The following is a 12,440-nucleotide window of genomic DNA, read 5'->3' as shown; positions in this document are numbered from 1 at the left end:
GGAAGACACTACAAATCGCTGTTGAAAAGCCGGATAACACTATAAATCGTTGTGGGGCTCGTTGGAGACCCGAAAATACTACAAATCGCTGTAGGAAAGCCCGATAACACTACAAATTATTGTTGGAAGCCCCCAAAAAAAATTGGTCCTGAAGGCGCTGCCCCCCGAGCCCTCCGCAAGGGGCCCGCGCTCGGGGAGAGCCCCCGGACCCCCATTCTGTAAGGGCAAAAACTCTAAATCAAGCTCCACAATGAATCAAGTTGAACAATGCTACCCACGCTGGGAGGAGCCCCCAAACCCTTCTCCTGTAAGGGCAAAAACTCTGAATCAGACTCCACAACTCTTCAAGTTGAACGATGCTACAGTCAGTGTGCAGGTCAGTCGGTGTTTGATGGAGCAATGTAGGATCGTCTGTTGGATGTGCACAGAAGTAGAAAGAGAAGGGAGAGAGAGTGAGAGGGTTGATGTTCATGGCCTTCTCCAGGGAGAACTCTTTGCCTCCCTTGATTTCTTCTGTAAAGAGAGAGAGAGAGAGAGTTTTACAGTGTTTTACGGAGAAAGAAGAATAAGACTTTGAAGAGTCAACATCATCCTCGACTTTCTGGATGGAGGACATGTTTGTCCTTTTTTTGAACGGAGAAAGAAGAAGAAGACTTTGAAGAGTCAACACTATCCTCGACTTTCTGGATGGAGGACATGTTTGTCCTTTTTTTGAACGGAGAAAAAAGAAGAAGACTTTGAAGAGTCAACATCATCCTCGATTTTCTGGATGGAGGACATGTTTGTCCTTTTTTTGAACTGTTTGTTTTTTCTTTTTTGAATGAAGAGCATTTTTGTCATTTTCTCAAACCATCACTTTATGAGAAGAATAACAAGAAAGGGTACTTAAGTCTTTGCAACAACACTAGAGTCCGATGCAAAGTTATGTCAACATACACGGGAATACGAGCCCCATGTGCTTGTATACGTGGTGCTCATTCAAAGCCCCGAACACAGACATGTGATTCAGTGAATCATCTGGGGGGAACATACACCACCCTCTCGAGAGAGAGGGTTTAGCATAGCCGCCAACCTCTCCCATTAGAGGCTGCCAATGGGTCGGTCTCTACTGGACTCGATTGGATCCTAATAGGATCCGAATTTGAGTTGCTGGTAGATAGGGTGCAAACGGTTTGGACTCGGGTTAGATATTTTCGGATCCTGAGTACAAAATGTAAACCATAGATCCGAAGAAAGTTGAATCCAAATCCAGTACATATGGTAATAGTAATACTGGATTTGGAAAAATAAAACAAAAAGCAAGCTATTTACATGTAAAAAATGTAATGAGTTTGGATTTTGAGTAGGATCAATTCAACCACTAGTTTCTGTCGTTTGGGGATTTACTATGTATGTGCATTAGATGAAAAAATGGGATATTTTCAACCTTGAGAGTGGATATAGTTCGGCCGTGTATCCGCCGGACCATAACTTAGTTGTTCTCAGCCTATCCAATTCCATGTTTTTTGATAAGGAAGCTGAAGCCGGTAATCTATAGGTGGAGTCACCAACACCCAAGCCTTTACACCCCCTCTGTTTGGGAATTTGTGTTGGAGGGAGATGCAAGGAGTCTAAAAGAGTAGATCTACCAGAATTCAAGAGAAATTGATTTGAAAGTAGTTGTGGACTCTTTTTTTTTTTTTTAAGCATAAACAACTCGTTTAAGGATTCAGGCTGGGCTGGTAACTATTTTTGATTCCTCACCATGTTTGAAAACTCATAGAATAGTATTTGGGCTACACTGGAGCTTATAAATTAGGCCTATGCGCAGCCTTTATGTATATATATATATATTATACTATAAATACACATATATATTATATATGCATATGCATTATGTATATATATAATATGTATTCATGTATATTATGTATACATATATATATATATATATATATTATGAATGTATATATATTATATTATATATATATATATATATATATATTACTTATGTATAACATAAAATTTAAGATTTACTAAGGTAAAATCTTATTGTTTATTGAGGTAAAATAGACGAATATAAGATTTACTAAGGTAAATGGGATAAAATTTTAATCATTCAAAACCCATCAAAATCCTTGTGATTAAAGGAGTTGCAAATACCTCTTTTTTTTTAAGAGAAGTTCAAATGGGTATTTTGAAGCCGACTCCCACTAACTTTTTCTCCCAAAACAATAGCTAAATCTGTAAGATGAGTGCCACATTAGATAACTGTCTCCGATTACACTACAAATACTCCGATAACATGCTCTCAAACAGAGCCTACATGTTTTTTGTTAAGGAAGTTCCCGCTGAAGCCCGAAACCCGAAACCCGAAGCCCGTAATCTATGGGTGAAGTCACCAACACCCAAACCTTTACAGAACCCACTAGCTAAAGGCATCTACCCAGTGAGAGTGGGACGAAGGGTTTCCTGTTTCCACAATTATCCAGTAATTTCCATTTTTTCATATCCCAAGTTGCCATCTAACAAAGGGAAATTGGTAATGCTCTGTGCTCTAACTTGACTTTTAGTTGTCGGGTCGCACATGTGGCAGCGTGACTGCAGAAAAGCTGATGACCCTTTCATCCAAGGTTCGACTTCTTCCAGGTGTGCCGGTGCCATTAACTAGTGGGCTCCGTAAAGGCTTGGGTGTCGGTGACCTCGCACGGGGCAGGCCCATTAAGTGACCTGGTTCACAACAAGAGCTTCTCGTCATAAAAAAAACAAAACAAAACATCCCTATTTGAAGAATGAGGTTTAAGGAAGGCACCGTTAAATTGTTCTTTTCTTTAAAAAAAAGGAAAAAAAGTGTTCTTGTAAATGTGCTAACAAAAAGCATACCATAACTACAAACAAATCAAGAAGGGAGGAGGGATGGCTGGTAATGCCACCAATTTGAAGAGATGTCACCAGCTTGAAACCTGTGGTTAGTATCCCGAGCTGTGGGGGCTACTCCCTGATGGGCAAGATGGGTTTAGGGTTTTACACTGGTAGATTACACAAACAAAGCATGGGTAAATTCATTTACACAAACAAAGCATGGGTAGATTACATAAATTGAGAGAGAAAAAATGGTTAGAGTTATAAAGGGAAAAGTTAAGGGTTATAATAAGAAACAAAAAATGAAAAAAAAAGCAATGACTCTATATACCAATAAAAAATATGAAAAGGTAAGGACATCCACAATACATATTTGTAAAAGTCAGGATACACATTTGTGGATGTATGTCCAAACTTTATGTGAGTTTAGTTTGAGAAGATTCATATAGTATTTGCGTGAAGTTCGTGACGTTCATAAATGTGTGATGTAATCCTGTAAAAGCATTCACAACACATATTTACGGATGTCATACACATTTGCGAACGTACATCAGACTTTATGCAAGTTTTAGTTAAAGAAGATTTACATGGTATTTGCGCGAAGGTCGTGACATTTAAATGTATGATGTGAACCTGCAATTAGTCGGTAAGTATGTAAATGTAAAGATATTCATAACACGTATTTGTGAATATCATACAAACATTTGCGGACATACGTCTTGACTTTAAATGAGTTTTTAGCTATAGGAGGTTCACATGAAGCCATTCGTCTTTATTCTTCTTCATATATGAGAGAGCAAAAGACGAGAGATGAACGTTGGCATCAACGTTCATCCATGAAATACATGTGATTTGAAATCACACTCCTACCCGTGAGATTCAAAATCTCAAAGGTTGACATGATTTTGAATCCACGTGAGCCCAAATCCCTTGTTTAGTTGTGCACGAGATTTGAGCCCCTGTAAGAATCACTCTCTCATTTGAATGAGAGTGATTCTCATGTTATTTAACCAAACATGCCCTAAGGGTACGTTTGGTTTTATCACATAAGTTTCACTTCCTTGTATACTTTAGAAAGTGAATCTCAATTGTTTTTTTTTTTTTTGCAAAAGCAACCAAACCTAAAAAGTATCATTATGAGAAAATGAATCTCATTAGCCTTTCGTTTTAAAAAGTCTCAAGAGACCTAATGAGATTCGAGTTTTCATGATATTTAGAAAGTTAATCTTATTTGCAGAGTACCCACCATCAACCAAAGGTACATAAGAGTAGAAGAAAAAATGTTTGTTATTATAAAATAGTAAATCTTGACTTTATAACCCAGTAAAACTGACCAGAGTTTGAAATCACATAGTGAGTAACAGCTTCTACCATTTGAGGATATTTCAAAAAAACTTTTTTAGTTGTTGGTGTTCACTATTGAAAGATTTCTCATATATATATATATATATATATATATATATATATATATATATATATATATATATATATATATATATATATATATATAGTAGAGTGTAGGTGCATAATGATACGTGATTAATGGGTTTTTATGCTCTTTCGGTGTTTTTTTTTGCAGTTCGGACACATTAAATGTATTGGGCATAACCGATTTACAAGGAATCCACACCTGCATCGTGTGTTTTTGAAGAAAAAAATGATATTTAGAGCCTCAAAAATTTAAAAAGATTTTGAACCATTGTTTTTTAGAACCTTGTAAAAACCCACCCATGTGTCGAAATCGAATACTGCAAGAGCTGCTGTACATAGATCACGTCTATATGATTAGAATTTAAAAATAAAATGAAAAACCCTGAAACACTCGCACCTACATTCCTCTCTCTCTCTCTCTCTCTCTCTCTATATATATATATATATATATATATATATAAAGAAAAGAGAACCATCCCACCAAAGAAAAATCTAAAATATACAACCAATGACAATTGCACGGGCTCCCATTCTCCAATGCCTGAGCATTTCAATCATTGGACTTCATATATTTATTCTTTATAAATTATTTAGTAAGAAATATACTTTATACAAAGACTTTACACATACAATAATGTTTGTCAAAACGTGAAAAATGAACGGCTCACAATGCATTTAAAACTTTACAATATAAAGTATTGTCTGCCAATGATTTTTAACGCTTTTAAAAATGCATTTAAACATCTAAAATTCATAATCCAAAACATATAGCTCATTAAAATGAATGATAAAAATCAGACATGTAAAGTTTGATAAATATAAAACTTGATCATTAGAGAAGAAACACGTTCATTATCATCGGTTATATATATATATATATAGAGAGAGAGAGAGAAAAAGAGAGAGAGATGTCAGTAGAAAACTAAAAATCCCTGCACCAAAAGAGATTTATTTTTTTCCCATATGACATGATCTTCAAAATGGGGAACCCAAGTAGCGCAATTGACCTGAAAAGATCAGGTGCAATATTTGTACATTAAGCGCTTGATCACCCTCTATTTTGGGAACAGGCCTGGGGCTAAGGACTGATGGAGGGCAATCATGTGCTGCTCAAATTTCGCGCCATGTAATTGCACCAGATCATGACTCCACATTGAGGCCCTCGTCCGCATAAGTCAGGGTGTATCCCTATTTCTTAATAGCCTAAAATACTTAGGGCACACCACCTTCAACAACAACAACAACAACAACAACAACTACGCCTTCATCCTAAAACAATTGGGGTCGGCGATATGAACCAACAAAGAAAATCATTATGGGTCTTACACATGAATCCTTCTCCTCCATTCATTTTTATCCAATGCCATGTCCTCGGTGAGGTTCAAAGCATTCATATCCTTTCTTATCACCTTCATCCATGTCTTCCTAGGCCTACCCCGACCTCTTTTAACTAATATATTTTCCTATTTCTCCATCCTTCTAACTGGAGCATCATTAGGCCTTCGTCGAATATGTCCAAACCACCGTAAACGATTCTCTCTCATCTTATTTTCAATGGGTGCAATGCCTACCTTCTTACGTATCTCCTCGTTCTGAATCTTATCTTTTATTGTATTTCCACACATCCATCTTAGCATATGCATCTCAGCTACACTCATTTTTTGAATATGATGTCTCTTGGCAGCCCAACATTCCGTACTATATAGTAAAGTGGGCCTAATAGTCGTCCTATAAAACTTTCCCTTCAACCGCAATGGCATTCTACGATCGCACAACACTCCAGTTGCACTCTTCCATTTCATCCACCCAACCTTCATTAATGAAAAAGAACGAAGCGCACACAAGTTCATACCTCGTGCAACACGAAGAGTGACGATGCATCACATCATCTACCAAAGATTAGGATCAGGTGAAGCAGCGTTTTACAAACTTTTGTAAAACTCCAAAGTCTAACCAATAGGTGACACGCATCCTGAACCGGGTCCGACTAAACGGGTGCATTTGATGGAGCTTTGTCAAAGCCTCTAGTCATACCCCTATCTCTCTCTTTCTCTGAAGAACTATGGGATGGAACCAAAGGTTAGAATCAGTGTATATGAAAACACAATTTCCATCCCCGCCTCGCCACGTTTGGACAAGGGATGGAGGACATGAAACAGAGATGAAGGCGGGGATGGAGGTTAAAATCAAAACTCGTGCGGAGATAGAGGCGGAGATAGACTTACGCTTTTCCCTGTCCCACCTTGTCCTGATCCCCGCCTTGCCCCACCCTGCCATGTCTCCAATCCTTCTTTAAGGATGCCAGTGGACCAAGGGAAAATGGGGCCCCGCCTCACCTCGCTCTGCTTGGACCGGGGATGGAGGACATGAAACGGGGATGAAGGCAGGGATGAAGGTTAAAATCAAAACCAGTGCAAGGATGGAGACGGAGATGGAAGGCTGGACTTTGAGACGGGGCGGGGGTGGAGATTGTCGCATGCCCCCACCCCAGTCCACTGTCATCCCTATATTGAGTTTTCTTTGGAAATTCAGTCATGTCTTGCCATGCAAAAGTATGATCTGTCAGCGAATTGGATTAGTTTAGAGTAGATACTTACACAATTTTTTGTTTGTTTATTTACATTATCCATTGTGTGAGTTGCGCTATAGAATCAAAAGGCGTACTCTGACTTTACCTTCCCTTTGGAGAAGGATGATTGAAGTTTGAACGATGTCCCCACATATTTCAAAAAGAATTTTTTGTGATTTATAAGGTAAGTCTCAAAATTTTTTATTAATAGTTTTTGGCGATCATGATGGGACACAATTTTTATTAATAGTTTAAACTCCGCCTGTGTAGTTATACACTGCCGGTCCCAAGCCCGGATAAAGGAGGAGGGTTGTGGTAGGCCTGTGACAGCCAGCATAAAAACTTTGTCATATCCTATGAAAATGAACCAATATGAGAATTTCGTTGGGGCGTTCCCTACTGAGCGACGCGCTGTACTCTCTAGGCCCGGAGGCAGTGATAAATGTGCAAGGGTTGCTAGGTCGTCGCCCAGAAGCGACGCGTCACACCGGCGCCTGGGTGTGGTGTCAAATAGGCAAGGGTTCCCTCACTTTGTTGGACGGGTGGGGGTAAAGAAGTTAGTCCAAGACCATAAAATTAGGTTAGCCACTTGGAACATAGGGTCTTTAACTGGTAAGTTGGTAGAGTTAGTAGATGTTATGTGTAGGAGAAAGATTGATATTTTATGTCTTCAAGAGACCAAATGGGTAGGTGAGAAAGCTAAAGTGATAGAACCTTGGGGATATAAGATTTGGTATACAGGAATAAATAGGAATAGGAATGGAGTAGGGATTGTTATGAGTCGTCAGTTTATAGATAATGTAGTTGAGGTCCGTAGGAAGGGTGATAGAATTTTACTTATTAAATTAGTATTAGGTACGGATATTATTAATATTATTAGTGTTTATGCACCTCAAGTAGGTTTAGATGATTCCATTAAGCATCAATTTTGGGAAGATTTAGATGGAGTAGTACAAGAGACATCTTATGGAGAAAAGCTTTTCATCGGCGGTGACCTTAATGGACATGTAGGCATTAGTAGGGATGGATTTGAGAATATCCATGGAGGCTATGGTATAGGAGAAAGAAATGAAAGTGGAGAAAGGATTTTAGATTTTTGTTTGTCCTATGATATGATCTTAGCAAACACTTGGTTTAGGAAGAGGGAGTCTCACCTAGTAACATTTAAAAGTGGGGTTAATACGAGTCAGATAGATTTTTTCCTACTTAGAAAGAGAGATAGGGGTTGTTGCATCGATTGTAAGGTTATACCGGGAGAAAGTGTAGCTACATAACATAGAGTCTTAATTTTAGATCTTAGAATTAGAAAATGCCGCAAAAGGGATAGACATAGGATAGATCCTAAAATTAAATGGTAGGCACTGAAAGGAGCTAAACAAGGAATGTTTGTAGAGCAGGTAGTTAAGGAAGCTGATTGGTCTCTCAAGGAGGATTCAGAATCAATGTGGAATAAGATAGCGGGTGGTATGAGAAATGTGGCTAAGGAGGTATTGGGTGAGTTTAAAGGCGATGCACCGCTAGGTAAGGATACATCATGGTGGAACGAGGATGTCAAATTAGCTATTAAGGTTAAAAGAGAGTGTTATAGAAATCTAAGTAAGAGTCGTGATAATGAGAATTTGGAGAATTATATGATAGCAAAAAAGGAAGCTAAAAAAGTAGTTCGAAACGCGAGAGATAAGGTATATAAGGAGGTTTATGACAAGTTGGATATCAAAGAGGGCGAGAAGGATATTTATAGGCTTGCAAAGATGAGAGATAGGAAATCGAGGGATTTGGGAATGGTTAGATGTATCAAAGATGAAACACAAAGGGTTTTAGTCAAAGATGAGGAGATTAAGGAGAGATGGAAAGATTATTTTGATAAGCTATTTAATGATAGTCATGCTCAAGATCTTGGAGACTTCTTCATTCCTTTTCATGAGATAAATCGTGACTTCATGCGCAAGATTCAAAAGAAAGAAATTGCAGAGGCTTTGAAGAAAATGAAATCAAGAAGGGCAGTTGGCCCAGATGGTATACCTATCGAGGCTTGGAAATGCTTGGGAGAGAAAGGTTTAGAATGGTTGACAAATCTTTTTAACTTGATTTGGCGAACAAATAAGATGCCTAATGAGTGGAGGAAGAGTACTTTGGTGCCTTTATATAAGAATAAGGGTGATATACAAGATTGCACAAACTATCGTGGTATAAAACTCATGAGTCATACTATGAAACTTTGGGAGAGGGTGATTGAGTCTAGGTTGAGGAAGGTTGTCATGGTATCGGAGAATCAATTTGGTTTTATGCCTGGAAGATCAACTATGGAAGCTATACATCTTCTTAGACAACTTATTGAAAGATATAGAGAGAGGAACAAAGATTTGCATATGGTTTTTATTGATTTAGAGAAGGCCTACGATAGAGTACCTAGGGACGTTCTCTGGTGGACAATGATGAAGAAAGGTGTTTCTCTCAAGTACATTAGTATAATTAAAGATATGTATGAAGGAGTAGTAACCAATGTCCGCACTTGTGGAAGGGTGACAACCAATTTTTCGATAACGGTTGGGTTACATCAAGGATCTGCTTTAAGCCCTTTCCTATTTGCGATAGTGATGGATGAGCTTACGAGATCAATTCAAGAAAATGTACCGTGGTGTATGTTGTTTGCTGATGATATTGTTTTGATTGATGAGTCTAGAGCTGGGGTTAATGCTAAGTTAGAATTATGGAGACAGACATTGGAAGCTAGAGGTTTTAAGTTGAGTAAGAGTAAGACTGAATATATGGAATGTCGGTTTAGTAAGCAACGAAGTAGTGATGGGAGTGTAGTGAAGCTTGGTGAGCAAGATATACCGGTGAATGATTATTTCAAATATTTGGGATCCATCATTCAAAAGTATGGAGAAATTGATGGAGATGTAAATCATAGGATAAAGGTTGGGTGGATGAAATGGAAAAGTGCTACTGGAGTGTTGTGCGATCGTAGAATGTCATTGCGGTTGAAGGGAAAGTTTTATAGGACGACTATTAGACCCGCTTTACTATATGGTACGGAATGTTGGGCTGCCAAGAGACATCATATTCAAAAAATGAGTGTAGCTGAGATGCGGATGCTTAGATGGATGTGTGGAAATACAATAAAAGATAAGATTCGGAACGAAGAGATACGTAAGAAGGTAGGTGTTGCACCCATTGAAAATAAGATGCGAGAGAATCGTTTACGGTGGTTTGGACATATTCGGCGAAGGCCTAATGATGCTCCAGTTAAAAGGTTGGAGAAATGGGAAAATATATTTGTTAAAAGAGGTCGGGGTAGGCCTAGGAAGACTTGGATGGAGATGATAGGAAAGGATATGAATGCTTTGAACCTCACCGAGGACATGGCGTTGGATAGAAATGATTGGAGGAAAAGGATTCATGTGGAAGACCCAAAATGAATTTCTTTTTTGGTTCATATCGCTGACCCCAATTGTTTTGGGATGAAGGCGTAGTTGTTGTTGTTGTTGTTGTATGATGGGACACAATTTTTCTTTAAAATTTCATAGCTAGACCTACATTTTAGTCTTTTTTTTTTTTTGCTTTTTTGGATGACTAAACAAGGTTTAGCCATCCATCTTGGTTTTTTTGTCGGCTGGGCATTCTGAAGGCCTGTCTGCATTCCTGTATTTTTACTGCTCCTAAAAATATTATTGTTATCTTTGAACGAGTAAACTGGTTTAGCCATCTATCTTGGTATTTTCGCAGAATGAACAGTTTGAGGGCCTGTCTGCATTCCTACGTTTTTCCTACTTTCCATAATATTTTTTCCTCTATTGGATGACTAAATTAGGTTTAGCCATCTATCCTGATTTTTTTGCAAACTTGGCCAACCGAGGCCCTATTTGTGTATTGCCTACTCACGTCTACTCTGTTGTCTCTGATAGGTTTGTCCATTCAACAAGGCTCTGATCCTGACAGGTTTGACCGTCTAATCAGACTGTGTTTCTGACAAGTTTGGCCATCCAGTCAGACTTTGTTGTTGATAGATTTTGGCCATCCTATTAGAATCTGCCTCTCTCCCCTTTTCTGTTTTTACAGATTGGCTGTGCAGGTTCTGCAAATCCTTTTCACATACTTGGTCATCTTGTCCATGCGACCTCATTTCAGATTTAGCCGTGCAGGTCTTGCAGCTCCTTTTGGCCATCTTGGCCTTGCGACTTTATTGCAGACTTAGGCGTTCAGGCCCTACAAGTTTTCTGCAGATTGGTCGTCCAGGTCCTACAGATCCCTCTCACAGACTTGGTAGTCTTGGCACTGCGACCTTATTACAAACTTGATCATTCAAGCCCTGCAGGTTTCCTGTAGTGTGGGCTGTCCAGGCCCAGCAACCCTTCACTCTTTGATCATCCAATGCCTTTTTCTATTTTAGCCGTCCGGTTCTATTTAGCCATCTGGCCTAGTTTGGCTGTTCAAGACTCATTATCCTGAACATTGATTTCATTTATTTATTTTTAATTTCGAATATAGACTTTTTTTTGCATTAGTTTCATGCATCAACTTTAAAATTTAGGCTTTTCTCATAATTTTAAAGACCCTTGCTGAAGAAAGTACATGCTCACATAGAACAAACGAAAATACAACCTCCAACAAGTTAGGGCTTGTGTGAGTTATTGTTTGATTCTTATCTTGTGCTCCTTATTTTCTTCCTCTCTCCTAGAAAAAGAACCCTTTTATTGTGATTAAAAAAAAAATCTTTTATCCTATTATTTGGATCTTTGAATCCTCCCACTAGTACCTTTCAGTTGTTACCTGGGGTATATCGGTATGGATTCGGATGAGCGCTCAAAAATCTAGAACCTGAAGAGTCCTCGCAGATAAAACCTTGCTAGGTACCAAAGTGTTTTTGAAATATCTCATTAATTGTTTGGTCCTGTGTGAATTATTGTTTGGGGTATAATGCATACCTGAACCAAAACCTGCTAACTTAAAATCCAACCTATCCCAGAGGAAACACCTATGGAGAATCCTACCTACGAGATGCCACTCTATATGATGCAAAACATCATATTCAACAAGGATCCGAATGAAAGGACCCACACAGATATTCATAATGAGTTTAGCTCACGTCAGTGCTCTCATCGATCTCATAAACTCCCTCATGTGTGTTATGAGACAAGTAGTTCTGGCGCAGACGAGTCTACAAGACCTTGTATTAAAGTTGGGTCTGAAGAATGATACCCACATCCCTCATGCGGGTTACGAGACAGATAGCTCTAACACATGTGAGTCTACCAGGAGACGAACCCCTATGACCCTGCATTTCAAATCCCGATCCAAGAAAGATGATGTGTTAGTACAAGCTAGAAAAAATATAAAGAAGATAGAGGAAAAGACGAGAGAGATACAAAAACAGTTGGGACGAGACTGGGGTGCCCCTGTGGTTGGGGGGTCGCGAGGTGGGTTGGAGGGCGAGAGAGAGAGCGGGGCAGTTGGGAGGGGCCTCTTGTGAGTGTGGGCGGTGGGTTGTGGTGGGTGACTATAGGTTCACATGGAGGGTTGGAGGGAGAGAGGAGTTGTGGGGGCTTTGTGGGTTGACACCTATGGGGTCACGGGGAGGGCTGAAAGGCGAGAGAGT

Source organism: Nuphar pumila, chromosome 13, assembly GCF_984573655.1.
Source record: "Nuphar pumila chromosome 13, dmNupPumi1.hap1.1, whole genome shotgun sequence".
NCBI classification, from domain to species: domain Eukaryota; kingdom Viridiplantae; phylum Streptophyta; class Magnoliopsida; order Nymphaeales; family Nymphaeaceae; genus Nuphar; species Nuphar pumila.
The sequence above is the reverse complement of the archived record's forward strand: the minus strand, read 5'-3'. Positions refer to the sequence as shown.